Source organism: Alosa alosa, chromosome 9, assembly GCF_017589495.1.
Source record: "Alosa alosa isolate M-15738 ecotype Scorff River chromosome 9, AALO_Geno_1.1, whole genome shotgun sequence".
Classification (NCBI taxonomy): Eukaryota; Metazoa; Chordata; class Actinopteri; order Clupeiformes; family Clupeidae; genus Alosa; species Alosa alosa.
In genome coordinates, this window is record NC_063197.1 from 19,071,222 (window position 1) to 19,092,933 (window position 21,712).

The 21,712-nt window shown below is 38.8% G+C and overlaps 1 protein-coding gene and 1 long non-coding RNA gene across 3 annotated transcripts in view; one reads left to right on the forward strand and one right to left on the reverse strand.

The window, feature by feature from the left end:
* Window positions 1–7,288: 7,288 nt before the first annotated feature.
* ndnf (neuron-derived neurotrophic factor) overlaps window positions 7,289–21,712 on the forward strand; it is a 36,376-nt gene continuing 21,952 nt past the window's right edge. Inside the window, exon 1 of the mRNA XM_048253571.1 lies at window positions 7,289–7,530. The gene's annotated coding sequence lies outside the window, so the exon portion shown is untranslated. The remainder of the gene's footprint in view (window positions 7,531–21,712) is intronic.
* LOC125301198 lies at window positions 16,750–19,381 on the reverse strand. 2 transcript variants are annotated; one of them, XR_007194686.1, is made up of 4 exons: window positions 19,316–19,381; window positions 18,394–18,531; window positions 17,944–18,031; window positions 16,750–17,594 (listed from the first exon to the last, which is right to left on the reverse strand). It is a non-coding gene; the product is annotated as an uncharacterized LOC125301198 (long non-coding RNA). The 2 variants fall into 2 exon arrangements; XR_007194685.1 differs by lacking the exon at window positions 19,316–19,381 and having other exon boundaries at window positions 18,394–18,972.

The window sequence follows — 21,712 nt, forward strand, 5'->3', positions numbered from 1 at the left end:
TCTACGAGTCAGAATTGTTCATCCACAATGTTTAACAACATATAAACCTCCCAAAATGATCTGTTCAACTTGAAATTTAGTGAACATTTCTCACGTTGTGCTCTGTGCTTGAAAAATGCTATGTAAATCCATTATTATTATTATTATTATTATTATTATTATTATTAGTGTAGCCTATCCCTAGAAAAAGTAAAAGACTGCTTTTGTTCATATTTTGATAAAAGCTATACCACCAGTGTACAAAGATTGTCTTCGAGTCATTTTTGACCAGCAGAGACATAAGCAACTACACACATACAACTACAGACACCCCACCCCACCCACACACGTGCTACTGACTGACCTCAGACAAACGAGCATTTCTGTGGAGGGGTACCCAAATATTTATTGGTTAAATGTAGCTTTGAAAAGCACAGGTTTTTGATAGGTGACCGGTTGTTACTCATGCAAATTAGATTTGGAGTTTAAAAGTCAATTGAACAGCTTCATATAAATTTTGACCAGAACAAGGGGAGTAGGCCTATACAAATGTAGACAACATGGGGGCAAGGCAGGCAAGAAAGACACTGAAAAAGCCCAAAGCTCTAAGGGTGTGCCCAACAACTGAACATTTTAAGCAGTTTTACAGGGCCATTTTTAACCTTTAATTCTTTCTTTTTCATTGGGTGAGTATCTCAGCTATTGTATACGTCCCCATGACAGACGATGATTGAAGGCCATCATTTCTGGGTATTGCAAGAGAAATATTCTAATTGTGCTTGGGTATTTGTAGAGTTCATATATCATGTTAATGAATTTTGTTTAAATCACTGAATACTGTGTATTATGTGTGTGTAAATTATCTGTGATGAACCAGGATGCCACCAGGAATAATCATGAACTCAATCTACTTTTCATCTGGTGCTGTACTGCAATTGGTGTCTTGAGGAGTGCTTTTCTATACTGAATGCACTATGTCTTATTCACGTCTATGATGTCCTAATGTATTTCATTCTCCATCGCAGGACATTTGCTGTTGTCAAAGTGTGGAACAAGTGACAACACTGATGTCATGGAATAATGGACTGTAAAACACAAACATTCATAACTTAATTTGTTTTAATTCCATCAGCCTACACATTTAACAACGTATTACTTGAGTTCTTGAGAATAATTAGGTTTCCATACATTTTGAAGCCGTGGGACATAAGACTTCTTCTGTAGGGAGTGATTGAAGACAAGGTCATCCCAAATGTCAACATTTGAATTTCCTCCAGTGGCAACACATTGATGACTTAATATGAGAAGAGATACCAGTGCGGCATCAAGCACTCATTTGTCCCGACGTTCCGCCTCGGTCTATGTGAAAGGGACAGTCGTTCCACGATTCTGGTACATAAAATCGCGGCGATTTTGGCAGTGTGAAAAGGCCTATAGTGTGAGTGTCCTCTATCGCATCACGCATTCATCTTGATGTCTTACTGCAAAACATCTCTCCATTCAGTGATATCTCACACACCATCTGTGTCCCACGGGGTACTCCTCTTCTCCTTTCTTGGTCCATTCTCTTCAGCTGTTAGTCCTGTAAACAGACACTCGTACCCACACCCCCGCCCTGTCTCCTGTGTGGGACAGTCCCATCAGCACGGGGGGCAGGTGTGGGAGCCCTGGACGGTACCGAGGAATCACTGCCTGGGATTGGGCCGACTGCATTAAGGGTGGGGTGGGGTGGAGTGAGTGTGTTTGAGTGTGTGTGTGTGTGTGTGTGTGTGTGTGTGTGTGTGAAAGGTTGGGGGGTTGTCATAATGGGGCAGGCTGCCAGCTGCCACCCATCCTACTCTAGACACACACTGATTAGTAGGAGAAGGCACAGGGGATGGGGTCTTTGGACATACTAGGGAAGGATCGGGATTTTTTCCCTTGGTGGGGGTGGGGGGGTTAAAAAAGGAGGGTGGGGGTTTTAAGAGCACTCCAATCCCAGCTGCTCTGCCCCTGGCACAGCCTGAACATGACACCTCAATCCCAGTTTGACAACTTTGCGCACACGCACGCATTGCCACTCATACACACACACACACACACACACACACACACACACACACACATACATGGACGCTCATACACACAGTCCTGCTGACACATTACACATGCTGTTGCTCACCTATCCATGAACGTATACACACATACATCGTCAATCACCTGACCCACATAAACATATATACAATACACCCTGACTCACACACACACCCCTGCCCACCCCACCCACACACAAACACACACTCAGAGTAGTTCACACAAATAAATATAGTCGCAGATGTCCTCCCCCAGCACACATGTGCTCACAGAAGTAATTTTAGCACCTGCGCGTAACCTATTTCCCTCTCCATATTTAGGGCCACACTGGGCAAAGAATCTGAATTTAAAGCTCACTAATCGCTCCAATTGTTGTTTTGCTACACCACAGAAGTAACCTGATTATATAAGTAACCTATATGAGTAATATTTCTTAAATTCATGTTATTTGATCTCTCTCATATTAGAACATGGGGGGATTTTCATCCACTGAAAGATTAGAAAGCATCTACCATGTCTGCTTCTGTGACAGATGAGACACACACACACACACACACACACACACACACACACACACACACACACACACACACAGTAAGAGATAATCATGTGTGTGTTGTAGATACACTCCTAGCTGGAGATCTTAACTAGGTTTCATGGAAACAGTGTTACCTATTAGGCCCAGTGTGCACCTGCCTCTCTGATCTAGGCTGATATCACATTACAGCCTCTGTGAACATTAACGCAAACAAGCTTATTCTGTGTCCCCTGAGGAGAGGGGCTATGCTACGGTCTAGTATAAGAGCAGAGATGGAAGTCTTTGTGAGGGTTAATGTTTCTCTCTCTGTTTCTCTTTCTGTCTGTCTGTCTGTCTCTCTCTCTCGCTCTCTCTTTCTCTCACTTTGTGTGTGTGTGTGTGTGTGTGTGTGTGCGTGTCTTTTCTGTATGTGTGATTCTGTTCCTGTTCAGCTTCAGCTGTTTCCACAGCAACAGATAATCTATACTCCCTATTGTCTGTGTGATTACATCATTTGGAAGAGATGTTTGTGGGGGTGTGTGTTTGTATGAGTGTGAGTGTTAATGACACAGTGCTATTCGGTGACTATTAAGCAGACTGATTGTAAAAACCTACTTTTGATCAGTTCATTCTCAATCAAAACCTGCTTATCAGGTTTGGTTACTGCTGCAGCCACATCTTCAGGACTAGCTAGCAAGCCTGTTGGTTAGTAGGGAGCATAGTCACTGTAGGCAGGTAACTTTCATACATCACAATAACTTTGGAGTGATTGTTATGGGGTTGATGCTGAGTTTTTTTCTCTCTCTGTGTTTTGTTTTGTCTTGGCCTATTGGTAGCGTTGCCTTGGTTCCTTCAAACTGCCCTATTGTTTTGTCTCCTCCCCAATGGTTGTTGCAGATAGACACACACACACACAGACACACACACACACACACACACACACACACACACACACACACACACACACACACACACACATTACACAGCTTTCAATTAGTGGTCTCTGCTTCATCTTGCTCAGAGCATTTTATGGCCCGGTGGCGGGGAGGCTTGTGAGACTGACTGGCCTCCAGCACCGATGCCACAGGAAGTGGGGTGGAGGGGCAATCTTCTGCTCTGCCCTGCACCATCAGCAAAAATGGCATGTGGCATGCACCGTCATCCGACTGAGCAAGTAGGCTACATCTAAACTGATCAGTGCCTCTGAAATGAAGATGGAGAACATTCTTTATCTACACTTGAGAAACAGCCAGGCTTTCCATTTCAATTTCAATACGTTCAATATGGCTTTGATTACACACATTCATTGTAGCGTGATTATTGCAATTAATATAGGCTATACGACCATGATCCTAAGGTTCATTATAAGGTTGCATTAAAGCACTATGTGTGAACCTTCCATCATAAGACATGGCTTACATGCTATGCTATCTTGGGTTAGCAAGGTAGATTATTTCTAATGACATTCAGTCTAATGGTATTCCGCATCATTTAGTTATGCTGCCATCATCCGTGACTATCATGAAAGCTCATCATTTTTAGGCTATCAATGATTATTAGCATACAGATGGGCTGTAGCGACATGCAAAATTGTAAGAGCTTTTGTGACCATTACCTGTGATATATTTTGGCATTAATTGTCAGATTATACAATGACAGGATAGCCTATAGCATCTGGCATGACATGTTTGTGATACAGGGTAATGCACGTCTCATGTCACTGTTAGGTCTTCCTGCATTTTTTTTTAGCTTACTTAGTGCATAATGTTACTATTAGCTAGTTAAGAACATAATTGCTGTATATAACTAGATGTACCGCAGAGCGGTACAAAATATGACCGCCGCCCAGTCCAGCACATTTTTTCCACAAAAATAAATCACGCTGAAAGGCCTATATGATTCTAACTGTCTCACTAAATTGCATTATCCACACTCAATTCTCACTGGTATCTGCTAGACAATAAGTACCAAAACATGATTAGTTCATAGATTTCACATGTAAAATGAATTTTATACAACCCCACCCCCATCTTGCCTGTTCATAATTCTGAGAAATTCTTGAATTGTGTGCATGTGTGCGTGTACACGTTTATGTTTATGTGTGTGTGTGCGTGTGCGTGCTTGTGTGTTTGCCTGCGTACAGTATGTGTGTTTGTGCATGTGCATGCATGTGTACATATGTCTACTGTGTGAGTATGTGTCATACGTATGATTACTGTGAATGTATGTGTGTGCGTGTGTATCTGTTTATGCACATGTGTGCACATGGAATGGGTTAACATGACCCCTGGAGGCAAACATACAAAAAAAAATTGGTCATCCTAGGCCCTACGGTTCTCAAGATATTCACAGAAAACTGTGTCTGCCCTACCCTCCTTTCGGGGGGTCCAGTACAGCGGGGGGGGCTACAGATCAAAACGAAAAACGATGGTTCCATGCTATCCATGTGGGGTTACATGCCCACCAAGTTTCGTGTACCCTGGTCTTTCAGTGTCCCGGGAATCCTTGTTGGTGTACGGTCACTAAATGTACACATAAATTATTTTTATTGTAAGGCCCCCCATGAATGAAAGTTCACAAAACTTGGCATACATTCGGATGGTGTCATAATGATCCTACACTTTCAATTTCGTGCAGTTTTGACCATGTCAGCCAGAGATATTGTGATGAAAACACCTAATTTTTTGCTTTTTAATTTTTAATTAGGTGGCGCTATACATGAAATAAGTGGTGATGGGATGGGTTGACATGCCCCCTTAAGACCAACATACAAAAAAAGGTGAACCTCCTAGGCCCTACGGTTCTCGAGATATTCACAGAAAACTGTCTCCGGCCACCTACAGGCCAGTTGGTGTATAGTAACATAAATTAATTTATTGTGTGGCCCCCCATGAACGGAATTCCACGAAACTTGGCGTGCATTCAGAGGGTGTCATAATGATCCTACATTTCCAATTTCGTGCAGTTTTGACTATGTTAGGTCACAGATACCTGCAATTACAACACCTCATTTTTACTTTTTTGTGTTTAACTAGGTGGCGCTATACATTAAATGAGTGGTTATGGAATGGGTTGCCATGGCCCCTTGAGATAAACATACAAAAAAAAATGGTCCTCCTAAACCTTACGGTTCTTGAGATATTCACAGAAAACTGTGTCTGCCCTACCCTCCTTTCGGGGGGTGCAGTCCAGCGGGGGGGCTACAGATCAAAACGAAAAATGATGGTTCCATGCTATCCATATGGGGCTACATGCCCACCAAGTTTCGTCTACCCCGGTCTTTCAGTGTCCCGGGAATCCTTGACGAAAAAAAAACAAAAACAAAAAAACATCGGACTAAACCTATATGACCGCCGCTTCGCTGCGCGGCGGTCAACAGGGGACGCTTGATTAGGTCTTTCCTCAGTTGACTTCCAATTGTTATAGTATTTTTCCAGAGTAAATTTCCTCACCATATACCCAGACCAGACATTGTTACCAGTGCAAACAAACGTGAGAAGGGCCAACTGGTCTCCGTCTACTGTATTTATAGAGAGCACACCAGGAGAGCACACACACACACACACACACACACACACACACACACACACACACACACACACACACACACACACACACACACCACACATCGTGGACAAACAAAACAGTATGACATTAACATGGCTGGCTTTCATTTGAGGCATGCACACCTGGGAGGGTAGCACTGTTTAAACAACAAACAAAGGCAACGCCCGCACACACACACACACACACGTACACACGCCCACAGACACACACACACACACGCCCACAGACACACACACACACACACACACACACACACACACACACACATAGGACATTGTTATCCTTGAGTAGCTATATTATTCCATCAGTACTCTCAAACACCAGTATGATGCTGTACAATAGTGATGTGCACTAGTGATAATCACACCACTGGTGTTTATTATGTTGTAATATCTGTGGTATAGATGTTTATCATTATAATATGTCTCTATATCTCTATCTCTATGTTTTTGTTGTCGACACATTTGCTTCTATTTTAAGCTATTGTACCTTAACATTGCATGCTTCAGTGTTCAAGAGTAAAGAACCATCACCTACCGTAGATATCAAGCCTCTTTAGATGTAATACTATTTGGCTATGTCTTAGTCACTGAATAACTGATTCAACAGCATTCCTCTGCTGGTCAAAATGACATAAACCCTTTCAGGTTAGTGTTTCCTGGATACATGTCAGTACAGAGCTGACAGATTCACTCAGAGCTCAGTCAATGTAAACACATACTTGATGGGCTTTTCTTCTTACGGGACTGTTGTGGAGACCACTGACACACAACACCCCTCCTCTAAGACCTCTGGCTAATTAAGCAGAAGTCCTGTTGCTACTCTCCTACACCCCCACCCAACCCTGAAAAATAACACTGAGTCAAATTCACAGCCTATTTTCATATGGGTGTCAATTTGTTTTGTTTCCCCTAATCCATACCCTAAATTTGTTATAGGTCCTGGCTATTTATGGTGTTTTTTTTAGCTCTTTCTTCCTTATAATGTAATGTTCGTATAAGCCTCAGGTGATGAAATGAGGGCCTATGGTTTTATTCCCTAGAGGACACATATACATATAAATCTGTGTATCTATCCTCTGCACTTGTACTGACATTATTTTGCCTGGAAAAAAGAAAATATATGTAAATGTATCTTCTAAATGTAACCCACATGGATAGCCAACTTGCCCATTGTGATGTACCAATAATTCTTTGGTGACCCCTAGAGGGCGCACGAGACAGGTTCAAACAATCAAATAATAATAAACAACTGCTACTACAAATTAGAGACAGACGTCGGAACGGATAACTAACGATACAGAAAGAAAGAAGAAGAATTTTAATCAAAACAAGAATAATATTGACCAAACAGAAATCAAACACATTTCTTTTGACCGAAAAGCTTCAATCCTGGTGAGTCGCTAACCCCAAATAATTATTTATTATGTATCGTAACACCCCCAATTATCACCACTTTTGTTCAGAAATTCTAAAACAACGATGTTTTTTAACACTTCAAAATAACATTTACTAAATGAACCTTACATTTTTCAGTAGCCATAGTTGTGTAGATTTGAACAAAATCTGGTTTGGTTCTTAACGGGAGCATTTACTGCCTGAAATATCCTATTTTGTTTACCACGCTCGGAGTTATAGTGCTGGCCTGATGGGTCGCCTATTTACACCGTTTCAACGGCACATGGACGGTTAGACCGATAATTCTCGTCGTGAAATTAAAATTCCACTGGAGCTCAAGCGGTTGTGTACCGCAGCCTTACAACACTGTTTACAGCTCCTCGAGTCCGCGGTAAAATGTCATTTTTGGTACATAGCTAATTTAGATACACCTATGTTGTGCGTGGTTTTAGCGTTTCTATAGGAGTCCGCTGTCTTGGTTTGTATAGAAATGGATATTAAGTGACACATACACGCAAGACGGTGGAAATACGGGACCGGTGGAAATAGGGGGAGTTACGATAGGTTGCCAAGTCACTTAACAAAGACGACGTTATTATCCTGATAACTGTTACAGATAAACCACTTCCTGAACAAAGACCTCGTTGGACCATCGTAACAGATCGAAACATATTAATCACTTGAATCCTGGTGAGCTAGTAATTTTTTTTAATGTTTATCTTGTAATCGTATTTTTTCTATGTTGTGCTAACCTAAGCTAAGCCACCTACACTGGAGACTAATGACCCTAAATACACCCTAATGTATTTTTCGTGAGTGATATACTTTTTAAAAACCAGTCAGGACAACCTCTTAATGAGATCGATTTTATAATGTATGACGTTACAAACAATTTAGGATTTAAAACAAAAAAAAAGGTATCCTGTGTTTGTTATTCTGGGAAGCCAAAGTGCTGGTTAGCTGTCTTAGATAGCCTTCAAGCTAACCGCTCTGCGGTTACCATGTGAACCCATAGCAACCAAACAAACTGGTAACGTAAATGGATTCATGGAAATAATATTCTGAACTTTAGCATTTTATGAACTTGGTTGACCTCAATTACTATGGTTATGATATGTCTATGATAGTTTTATTATAGAAATGATTAAGAAGGAGATCCATTGCATTAATTAGTATTCTGTACAATTTTGTACAGACTGGTTTTTTGATTACCCCTTCAACCACTCCTTGACCTACGCCTTGGATACCTCGAATTTCCTGCTGTGATACCCTTCCCTGGACCATCCTCATCGCCATTCTTCCTTGCAATATTCCCAGAAATTGAACCCCCACCTTCATCCACTTTCCACCCAGTGACTGTGGTAGGATCTGGGCAAATACACCCACACCCACGGACTGTGACATTAAGGAATTACATCCACCACTATTTTTTTTTTAATTATTTATTTTGAGTGCACTCTCTTTTATTTTGGGGTTTATGTTTATTTTGTTATTTTAAGTTCAGAGATCTCAAGGGAATTATTTATTGAAAAGTTCCCTAAGTGCCAGCACTTCTGATAAACTGATATTATAGTTAAGAATTTAATTTCTGATAAACTGATATTATAGTTAAGAATTGTATTTTTATTGTATAAGAAAAAGTGATTTAACGTATAAGTATATAAATCAAATAAGTAGCAATAGTGATAAATTGAATATAGAGTCAAATAAAATAGTATAACATATAACGATTAAAATAGATCAATAAATAAAGGGTATATCAAATAGGGTTTAAATAGGCTATAAATAGATTTTAAATAGAATATCAATAATACAGTCAAATGAAATAGTAAATATATATATCACAATAGTTTTTTATATTTCCACTGATACCTTAGAATAGAATAATATATGATTGCATAGAGTGAATTGAATGATATTTGAATGTTAAAATAAATATATTTTGTATTTAAAGAAGAATCTTTGAGAGTGGTGTGTTGTCTTGGGGTGAGTCATTGAACTGTGGTCTAGTAATAACCTAAACCAGTCTCCTCTTGAACCTAGAGTTTAGAACTAGACTGTTCCCGCACAAGCACAGGCCTTCCCTCGTCGTGCGGGTTACATAATAAAAAGGTTCCTTGTTTTAAAATGTGTCCTCAGTCAGTGTCGAATGTAATATGTGTAATTATCACTGTCAGTGGCCTTTACATGTTCAGTTCTAAGCTCCAGCTGGGGGTCAGGGGTCAAGAATGACAGGTGTCCAGGAGCTCCAGATGCACATTGGGGGTCAGCAGGTGCTGTTAACAACATTGTAAGCAAGGGCCACTGCTTTTGTCTTAATTGTCTTAATAATATAAGAGACAAACAATGATGCAAGATAGCCATTGCTGTGTCAGTAGCCCTTTAGGAAATAAGAAGCCCACTACATTTACATTACATTTAGTAAAGTAAATCATATAATATATATTGCTAAAGCATTAGTAAAAGTGCTCCATATTGGCACAGGACATTCTTTACATAGATTTTCAGATTTTATAACGTCACCTTTAATGTCCAACCATTATCCAATAACCATTTATCATCTCACCCTAGAAACAATATGTTTGCTCCATTTAAGATTGCTTTCACTCATGCATGTATAAAAAAGTAAGGTAACAAAATAATTACATATTTATGTTTCTCTCTTTTCACATATAACACCATCGGCAAAAGGTGGAACTTAGTCATGCTCTAAAAAGTATGGATCAAAATGGAAGATATCTTGAGTATGGAAGGTAGAGAAACTACGCTTGAACTACATCTATCAGCATGGGAGACATACTCTTTGAATAATGTATTGTGTAACTCAAGCCTTTTGCAGTGAATAATGCATATTTGGCCACACACACACACACACACAAATAGTCAGTCATTCCATCAATCTACAACGAAACAGATGGATAAACACATACACACACATACACAGAAGAGACAGCCGTTGCCAAATGTTCCAAAACAACCCATATGTACTGACACCACACCGGAAAATTGTTTCCATTTAGTGAGCAGGGCATAGAGATGAAGGTGGACGGTCCTTTATAATTGATGCATAGGAAAGGGTTGGATAAGGACAGAGGTATCTAGCACACAAGGGCTGACTCAGTTTTAGACTCTCTGGTGGAAACCCTGATTGAACTTTTCCATTAGTGTCACAGACAACACACTGGAGTTCTGGGTGAATGAGCTGTCATTGTTTAAGATTGGTAAAAAAAGTAATAAAAAAAAACATCCTTTAAACTGCAGATCAACAAAAAATCTGGTATAAGCACAACTGCAACTGCATACAATAACATGATGTGCTCAAATTTAACAAAGTACAACTGCAACTGCATACAATAACATGATATGCTCAAATTTAACAAAGTGTCATGTAACATTAGAGAATAATCAGGATGAATAGGTCACAATTAAAGTGTACTAATATTAGCAATATTGCTATGGCTTGTTTCCTCAGGCATATTCCTCACACACATCAGATCAGAGTTTTCTCATCTTGGTCATAAATAAATGAGTTTGGCCTCTGATCTGGTGCTTTGCTAATGTATTTGTGTGGCACAGTCAAACACACACAAGCACTTAAAAGTACACAACACACATCCGCATAATTACAATTTGCACAGTCAAAGCCAGTCCCCACACTGTGGCGAATGGAAAAAAAAAAACACATTTGCATTTAAATTATAACACAGGGCCATGAAATCCAAAAGCTATGAAGTCTGAAATTAGTCACTGTCTAGAGTTACAGGCTCCTCAATGTAACATCCCCCACCCCACGCCACTCCCCACGCTCCACAATGATCACATCCCAAGTGGGTGTTAATAAGGGTCCTCTTTTCATGCAGTCAAATAGTTACAGAGCATGTACATTATGGTGGAAAGGTCCCTGGTCTCTTACATTACATTTCATGGTTTCTGTTCAGGCACCCTCATTCACTTGGCAACTACTGGTAGCAATGAGATTCATGATGAAATACTCAGGCCACAACATTTTTACATGACTAGATACTGATATGAGTCTTGAACAGATCTAGCAAAGATCTATATCTGAGCAAGGTGGGGAGGGAAACCTATCCACAAAAGATTTACTAAGAGAAGAGAGCATAGTATACCCTCACCTCTCCATTCAAGCAGAATTTCAATCTGACCTTTAAGGTTTCACAGCCCTTATGTTTCATTCTTCAACATGAAATCAGTCAAATCATTAGATATACAACTTCACCATATGTGTCATCTACCCTGATGTGTTTAACTAAATCTACTGACACAGGCCTCAAAGGCCAGGTGAAGTGAGACTAGAACCTTCTCTTCAATCTGGTCTGATTTGCACTGTGATGACATTCTATCCAGACTTTGTCTCCATCTGCTGGTGAATCCTGTTAATACGTTACTGGAAGGAAGTGAGACATACTGATACTGATGTAGCAATGAGTAAACATGTTTTATCTACAATATAATCTTGACATTTTATCAAGATGGTAGTATTTGAGTTAAAGAAAACACAATGACTTCACTGCCAGCAATAAAACAAATTAATGACACAAATGACTCATGTAGATATTTAAAATTTGACAAATCTTTCATAAGCTTACATGTCACATCACATACCCTGTGTGACTTTTGGGGCAGCTGTGGCCTACTGGTTAGCGCCTCGGACTTGTAACCGGAGGGTTGCCGGTTCGAACCCCTACCAGTAGGCATGGCTGAAGGCACCTAACCCCTCACTGCTCCCCGAGCGCCGCTGTTGTTGCAGGCAGCTCACTGCGCCGGGATTAGTGTGTGTTTCACCTCACTGTGTGTTTCACTAGTTCACGGATTGGGATAAATGCAGAGACCAAATTTCCCTCACGGGATCAAAAAAGTATATACTTATACTTATAATATACCTTTGGATTTCTGTTGTAGTCTAATACTGTTTACCAAGTGTCTAGATCTGTCTTCATAACTATTTCCCCAGTCATATGGATGCAATCTTCAGTTTTGCAGTCAAGCACAGTGGATAGGCTGCAATGCTCATATGCAGCTTAGCATATGAGCATTGCAATTAAAGCTACTCCCCACTGTAGCTTAAAAACTGTAGCTGTAAAATTCCCAACTGTGTGTGTGTGTGTGTGTGTGTGTGTGTGTGTGTCTGTGTCTGTGGGTCTGTGTGTACTTTTCTGTCCAAGCAACGATTCATTTCAAGTCACATAATCTCTAGATGATCATCTACAGACTAATTCCAAGGTCTTTACCCACATTCAGATGCCAACCATGGGTAGACACACACACAGCAATAAAATGTATACACTGGACCTCTCCCAGACACACACACACACACACACACACACACACACACACACACGCACACACATATGTATACATGTATACAAAACATGTAAAGTCAGCACCTAACCACAAATACATGCCCAGTTGCCCACACCCATCTAGCCATAGGAATTCACACTCAGTGTGACACACAGACACACACACACACACACACACACACACACACACACATAGGAATTCACACGCAGACACACCCATGAACAGAAACACATATGTATGATGCACACAAACACACCCATGTTTAAGTGACACATGTGCTTCTCCCACACATAGCCAACTGTAACTATTTGGCATTGTCTTGCCTGCAAAGGCTACAGTTGCCAATATTTTATCCAAGAATTGTGTGTCAGTTTGCATATTTGATTTGATTTTCAGCATGGGTTTACACAGATTGAACGTTGTGGAGTGCTACAATACAGTGGAGATAATATTGGAAAGGGCAGAAGTTTGTTATAAATAGGGATAAATAGAAGGGTTTAGCCTTTTTCTGTGGAAGTGTGAATGAAAGTATATAAATGAGACTGCTTTGGGGGCAATACTTAGTGTAGACAATAACATTTTTAATAATGCACCATGTAGTGAAGGGAGAGAGCAGTCACCACACCAGGCCTCAAACCCAGGTCTCCGGCTAAACTTGTTTGAACACGACGACAAAGAGCCAGGGAAGTACTTCACATACACTGATGCCTCTCACGCATCCACCAGCCATACTTTGCCCATCCCAGGGTGCCCCTCACACTAGCCCTTCACCCATCTCTGGGGTCCCCTCACACAGGGGTCCTTCATACGGCTCTCACATTGGACACGCTTGGCCTCACAACAAGCCATCCCACTTCTGACACTGTATGTAGCCTAGTGAAGGGAGAGAACAGTCACCCCACCCAGCGGGTCCACTATGTTTTCGTAAAAATGCAGGCGCTTTTCCGCTTGGAGTTGAACTTTTTACAATTCGAGGCACTGAGGCCGTACTCATACTACGAAATAACATAAAAAGGCGCACATCACTGCAAAAACCACGCCCTGTCTGATTGATCCCTGATTCAGTCATTAACACTTTTAACACTGACAACATTTCACTATTAAAAGCATAGAGTACCTGTAGTAGTGTGCACATCCCCACTGGTGAGGTGCAGGGCAAATGGAACTAGAAGTCAAAAAGAATGAAATACCCTGCTAAAAACTCCCAGCAGCACATAGTAAATGTATGGGAATTTTTAGCAGAGTGCGGGCATTTCATTCTTTTTGACTATTAAAAGCATACACGTTTCATATGATCACCCTACAGACCTCTTAGTGTTTATAGTGACGTACTGTCTACACTGTTACCTTTAATTATATCTTCTTATATCTTTCTTTTTGCTCTTAAGACTTAAATTACTATTTTATTATTGCTATTTTTATCATTTCTATTTAACTTACTGACAAGTTTAGCTGTCTCAGAGTCTAAAAATGTCATTCTGACAACCTTATCGAGTATGTGACAAACTTGAAGTTGGAATTGTTGTCACGGCAAACCATCACACACAATATTAGAGGGTTCCTTATACAATGTAAAGCATTAGTTCTTAGAGAATCTATTTCACATCTTAGAAAAGATTTTATTGTAACTGAAATATCCCTGACAGAGTCGATGGCAGTGGGCAATCTTAGTTATAACATTACCGATTTCTACAGACTTCACTTGAAATGGGTTGCTTCATTTGGCTAACTGATTTCAGTTGATTTAGCAGAGAGACAGAGAGGACCATTGATTTGGTCCTCAAGTACTTACTTAATCATTAGCCTATTAGGTTTGGTCAAAAATAGACTTTGCTTTTATGTCAACGCAAGTGGCAAAATAAAGAGACAGTGTCTAACATTATGATAGCAACACAAACTGGTCAGATCTTGTGGACCACCACACAGAAATGTATGGAGCCCCAGAGGTGCCTTTGCAAGATTTATTTTGTATATCAAGAGAACATGCACTCATTTTACTAAATCATGTGTTCTTTTCACTCAATTGTGCTTTCATTTTGCAATATTTTGTGGTCATTTACAAACATTTGATTGAGAGCAACATTTTGTAACATGAGCTCACAAATTAGCAAATGAGCCCACAATTTATTAAAATGAGCACACTATTTAGCAAAACAAGCACACAACTTACTAAACTGTGCATACAGTCTACTAAAATGAAAGCACGATTTAGTAAAACAAGCGCACAAGAGCACACATTTAGTAAGAACAGGCTTTTGACCATTGCATATGATTACCAAAGCAAGACCAGGCAGACAGCCAAAAATGGATAGGATGTCCACCTCTTGTCACCTGTTAGTTCACCCCATCAATTTGATGCTCGTCAACAAAGTTTTCTTTCATCTTCAAGTTTCTTTCAGGTCATCATGCTAGGTTTGCGTGCTGTACAGACAAGATCATCCTGAAGTGCCACTGGTCCCTTTAGCCTCCAATTACCCAGGATCAGCTAATGATCCTGGAGATAGTAGCAATTCTTGCAGATTTAAACTAATGCATTATTTAGACACACACAATTTCATCAGGGTTAAAGGTGCTCTAAGCGATGCTGGGCAACGTCACTTCTGTTGACATTCAAACAAAACAGAGCTAGCTCGCTACTTCCTCCCCCTCCCTCACGTGCTGCTCCCAATTGAAACTCTCCTAAACTCACATCTCGTCTGTGATTTGCTGGAACAGTTTGTTATGTTTTCATGGGCTAGGTTTGCCCAGGTTGTTTTTGTTGCCGTTCTTGGAGCCTGGGCTGTCCACAGAGGTTGCGTTTTTTTTACAGTATTCAGGACACAGACAGCTAGCGGTTGGTTAGGTGCTGTTTGCAGTAAGTGACATTAAATGTTTTAGCCTAAAAAACGCATAGCATCGCTTAGAACAACTTTAGACCAAAATTATTTATTTAACCATTTAAATATAAAGAAAGGTAGCCTGACGAGCCAGACCCACATTAAAATGTAGGGTCTGGGCATTTACCGTTGGCAGTGCTCAGTCCGAGGGGTGGGATAATTGGTTGTCTTTCAAATTCCCTCTGCACGCAATAGGACAGAGCTATAAGCCCCATGCGTTTTCCCACCAGCGGAGCTAGTTGGCTATAGTTCAAACTTTTGCCAACTTAAATAAAGCTTAACTCGTGTCACACTGTTCGCCAACAGCAACATCCATCTTCTTTGTTTTCAAGTAGCAGCGAATTCAAGCCAAACCGTTGCAACTCTGCCATCAATCATTATGTTAAGCCCGCCTAACATCTCTATACACAATTTGATTGGCCTGATAGAAGTTTAATTTTTCCAGCTCACAAGCTAACGGAGAGTTGCTAGACTAGCCCTGCTAGGGTGCGTCTAGATTTCTAGGCTAAAAGAAAGGTGTAACAATTACCGGTACCATACCAGTAGTATGACATTATTAATAGAATATGGATATCATAATGAAGGGTTAACTAACAAACAAGCTACAGAGAAGGGCTGTTATTTGCCAATACACACTGTAAAAAATGTGACCAATGGTTACTTAAAAAAATTGTGGCAACAAAGTGACAAGTTATATAATTGAATAGATTTTAAGTACTACAACTTTGATTAAAATTCATTGAATAAGTCAACTAGATTTACACAAAAAAATTAAATACATTGTAATAACAGCAACAGTTAAAATGTGTAAGATTTAGTAATTGCATGCCAAATGATGAGTTATATAGCCTAAAACTATTGAGTAAATCCAAATTAATTTCACAAGCAAAACTGACTTGCATTTACTAACTTTCTATGCAAAATTAATTTAGATTTACTACATATCTGGTCCAACCTAATTTATATTTACTAATTATTTGGGCAAAAGTTATTTATATTTACTAATTATCTGGTGGAATTTGTTATAAGATTACTAAATGTCTGGATGAAGGTTATTTGCATTCATTAAATAAAATTAATTATATAAATCATATTTCAGTGCCTTGTCTAATGCCTTCTAAATCACTAAATATCATACCTTCTTATAATACCAAAATTTACTTAAGTTATGTCAACAGATCACCATGCATAAAAATAATAAGAGGTAAACATGTATCATTTCATTTATTTGTGCAATTTTGTCTCCCAGGTTTACCCAACATTTTTTAAATGCAAAATGCATTTGGACTTGTAAGAGACACAGCATATAGAATTGGATTAATTTCTACTGGAACGATCACATTACTCATTTGTGTAACTGAAATTCTTTGACTAAATCATGTCCAATTTGCATCCTTGTTGTAAACAGTAGAATCACAAGATAATTTTTCCAATTATAAGTAAAAAAAGTCACTTCTCTTAAAATGAGTATGGTTGAGCAACTCAAGCATTTGAAGGTAACCATGTGACATCTGACAGAGACTTAACAATTCCTTTTCATTTTGCAAGGGTCCATTTTCCTAAGCTAGCAGTTTGTTCTTGAGAATGTTCACCTTTTGGCTTTGAACAGTCCAGCTCAAAGATGAGTTTCTGGGGGATTTCAAACGCATATCTGGGCTCCTTGGTATAGGCTGGATTCACTGAATATGTCCACCCAAGGAGTATGGAGCAAGCCCTTGGAAAGTTATCCAGAGCAGTCAGAATTTTCATTCCCTCTACCACGATACCAACGTCTTCGGGACCCTCTGATGTATTGGTCTCGATGCTGTTTATTTCCATTTTTTGTACAGCAAGGTCCTGTGGCACACTATCTTCATCAGCATCCTGGAATAGTAAGAACATTGTGTATGACTGTTCAGCCCTGCACTGTATTGATGAGTATTTTACTCTACATTCACAAAGACAGGCTGGTCACCTATCAACCTATCTCTAAAGTCATTTGTTAAGCCAAGGGTCAGCAACTGGATTAACTCTGCTGCTCTGCTTATTAATAAGGTCTGTAAAAGTGGCTATCGGCTGCCGTTTGGAAAGAAAACCTTAGCATGGAACTTTTAGAGGCAAATTAGAAAGAGACATAGTAGTGCAAATCTGCAAACATCAGTAGCTTGGCAAGGATTATTGGGAGAAATACACTTTATATAGGGATGACCTTCATATTTTAATATGTACTTACATCATACTTTTTTAGAAGATAATCTAAAGATCCCCGAAACACCGATGACAACATCTCTGGTCAAGTTAGCGTTAGGATTGGTTGGAGCCTGAAATGACAAAAATAAACATTATTCAAGGGCTGGAAAACATTCACTGACCTAAAACTTTTTAAAGCTGAAATTGTATTACCGGTATATGAAACCCCATCAAGGCTCATTGATGTGCTGTTTCCGGGACACATCTATTGAAACACTTCCTGTATTTATAGTTGGTTACCTGACGTTTTCAGGTAACCAACTATGGCTCCAGGAAGTCATTGGTCCCAGCAAAGCAATAGTGCATAGCATCTGAGCCTGAATTGCAGGCTAGCATTATTTCTTGTACATTTAAGTAATGCAAACGATATTCCAACCCATTCCTAACCCTTCCTTAAATAACATATTAGCTAACATAACTCATTGAAGGATACCTTGAGTAGGATGGCCTGCAACCTCAACCCTATGGTTCCACCCTTGGCTTGGAAGAGATTCAGAAGCTTTGGTGTAGCAGCTAGCTTGGCCATTAACTTGATTCACCATTGTGATTCTGTAAAATGCATCACCTGGATCTGAAAGATAGAAACTAGTGTACATGATAGGTCTTACAACATTTTTAAAACCGGGGGGGCGGATACAATAATAGACTGTCCATGAAATGTTAAGTAAAAAAAAAGGTAGCCTAATATGAAACAGCGCATGTTAATTGTTTCAAACTGTAGCAATACAAAACTGACCTCCTGAAGTTAAGCAGGCTAGGTAGCCTTATTTCAGCAACATGGCTACCTTCAAACAGCCTAAACGTTCCACGAGAGCAATTTACTTTCGGAAAACGAAATGCTGTAAATGTAACTTGCAATTACTCACCTCTGAGAGTAAAAATCTACTCCTACATTTGTGCAGAAAAGCTGTCTCTAAAGTCAACTTGGCTAGGCTACTTGCTAGCTAGCTTAAAGTTGGCTTTAGAAGCTCTGGTTGAGGCGAGGGAAATTGGTAAAAGCATAGACTGTATAGCCTATATAGTTATAGGCTTAGGTTATATATATATATATATATATATATATATATATATATATATATATATATATAACAAGCTTAGATAAGAGGCAGCATATATATAGCCTGCTGTAGCCTATAACATTATACCGTACTTTTCACATGAAATTGTCATATTTTAGCTAGACACTGTTTAGCCCTTGCTTTAGGCTAAGTAGAAACAGACAAGATTGAATATAACCAGCTTCAGTTTGAGTTAGGCTACAGCACAGCAAAATTGATTTGCGAACTTACAGTAGATAAAAATAATGTCCGACTGCATAGGGCTATATGTGCAACAATAAATATAACGGGTCTTACCTTTTGGAAAGTTTCCATGAAATGTCTGTGTGTTCCATCTATGTGGCGCGAAATGCCTTGAGTGGAAATGTAACTAAGGTGATTAAAAACAACAATCTCTCAACTAGAAATGCAATTCCAAGGAATTACCAGTGCATGAAAATGCTAAAGTTGTGATGTAAAATATCATGTATCATAGTTAAAATAGATAATACAGAGATGGTTACTACGGTGATGCTAGGATAGACATGGTGGCTGCATAGCTTAATAAAAGTTGATAGTTTAAAAGTACTGGTAAAAGACTGTTTAAAAGCTGAATGTAGATAGTTTAAAAGTTGTTGATAGCCAGTAGATAGTTTAAAAGTTGTTGATAGACAGCTAGTTTAATAGATAGTTTAATGATAGTTTAAAAGTAGACCGTTTAAAAGTTGAAGGTAAATAGTTTAAAAGTTGTTGACAGACTGGAAGTTTAATGAATGTGTATAGGTAGATATTTGACGATAATTTGACGAAAGTTGGAATGGCTCTATAGTTTGCTAGCAGTTATGCTAAGATTTTTAACTATGCTAACCATGATACTTAGCTAATGTTTTATAGCAGTGCTAGCAATGCTAACATGCTAACCATGTTACTTAGCTAATGTTTTCTAGCAGTTTAATGAATGTTGATATTCAAATAGTTTAATGGCTGTGTATAAGTAGATATTTGACGATAACTGAAAGTTGGAATGGCTCTAATGTTTGCTAGCAGTTATGCTAAGATTTTTAACTATGCTAACCATGCTACTTAGCTAATGTTTTATAACAGTGCTAGCAATGTTAACTATGCTAACCATGCTACTTAGCTAACTTAGCTAAAATTTCTAGCAGTTTTGCTAAACATGCTAACTATGCTAGCAATGTTAACATGCTAACCATGTGACTTAGCTAACCTAGCTTATCATTTTTAGTAGTTATGCTAACTATGTTAACTAGCATGCTAACATGCTAACTATACTAACCATGTGACTTAGCTAACCTAGCTAATCATTTTAGAAGTTATGCTAACTATGCTAACTAACATGCTAATAATGCTAACATGCTAACTATACTAACCATGTAATTTAGCTAACCTAGCTAATCATTTTTAGTAGTTATGATAACTATGCTAACTAGCATGCTAACTATGCTAACCATGTTACTTAGCTAATCATTTTGAGCAGTTTTGCTAAAAATGCTAACTAACATGCTAACAATGTTAACATGCTAACTATGCTAACCATGTTACTTAGCTAACTTAGCTAATCATTTTTAGCAGTTTTGCTAAAAATGCTAACAATGCTAGCAATGCTAACATGCTAACTATGCTAACTAGCTACAGTGGGTAGGAGTCATAGTTGATGACAAGTAACAGTTACAATGGCTGAACAGTTAAAAAGTTCAGTAAGTTAAAGGGTTAAATTGTTTAACAGTGAAATGTTGTAGTGAGGACTTTTATTTTGAAACAGTTTTTGGCAGAGGAAGCAGTTGAACAGGATGTGTAGTCTTAATAGGGCCAGTTTGTATGCTTAAAGCCTGAGACTGGCAGTTGATCCAGGTGGCCTGAACACCTGCCATAGGATTCTAATTGCTTAACGGCCGTATTATGATGTCACAATCGGCAATGTTAAGTCTATGGGGATTTTTAAAAAGTTTTTCTTTAATAGTTTAAAAAGTATAAAAGTTTAAAAGTTGAAAAGACATAGCAACTGTTTCCTCTGCCCAAAACTGTTTCAAAATAAAAGTCCTCACTACAATAATCTACTGTTAACTACTGAACTTTTTACATTCAACTTTTAAACGGTCTACTTTTAAACTATCATTAAACTATCTATCTATTAAACTAGCTGTCTATCAACAACTTTGAAACTATCTTCAACTTTTAAACTTTTAAACTATATACATTCACTAGCTGTCTATCAACAACTTTTAACTTGTCATCAACTGTCAACACTTTTCATCAACTATGACTCCTACCCACTGTAGCTAGTTAGCATGGTTAAGCAAAAGTTAGCATGTTAACATTGTTAACATTGTTAAGATTTTATTAAAACTGCTAAAAATGATTAGCTAGGTTAGCTAAGTCACATGGTTAACATAGTTAGCATGCTAGCATGTTAGCATGCTAGTTAGCATTTTTAGCAAAACTGCTAAAAATGATTAGCTAGGTTAGCTAAGTAATATGGTTAGCACAGTTAACATGCTAGCATGTTAGCATGCTAGTTAGCATAGTTAGCATAACTGTTAAAAATGATTAGCTAAGTTAGCTAAGTAATATGGTTAGCATAGTTAGCATGCTAGTTAACATTTTTAGCAAAACTGCTAAAAATGATTAGCTAAGTTAGCTAAGTAACATGGTTAGTATAGTTAGCATGCTAGTTATCATTTTTAGCAAAACTAC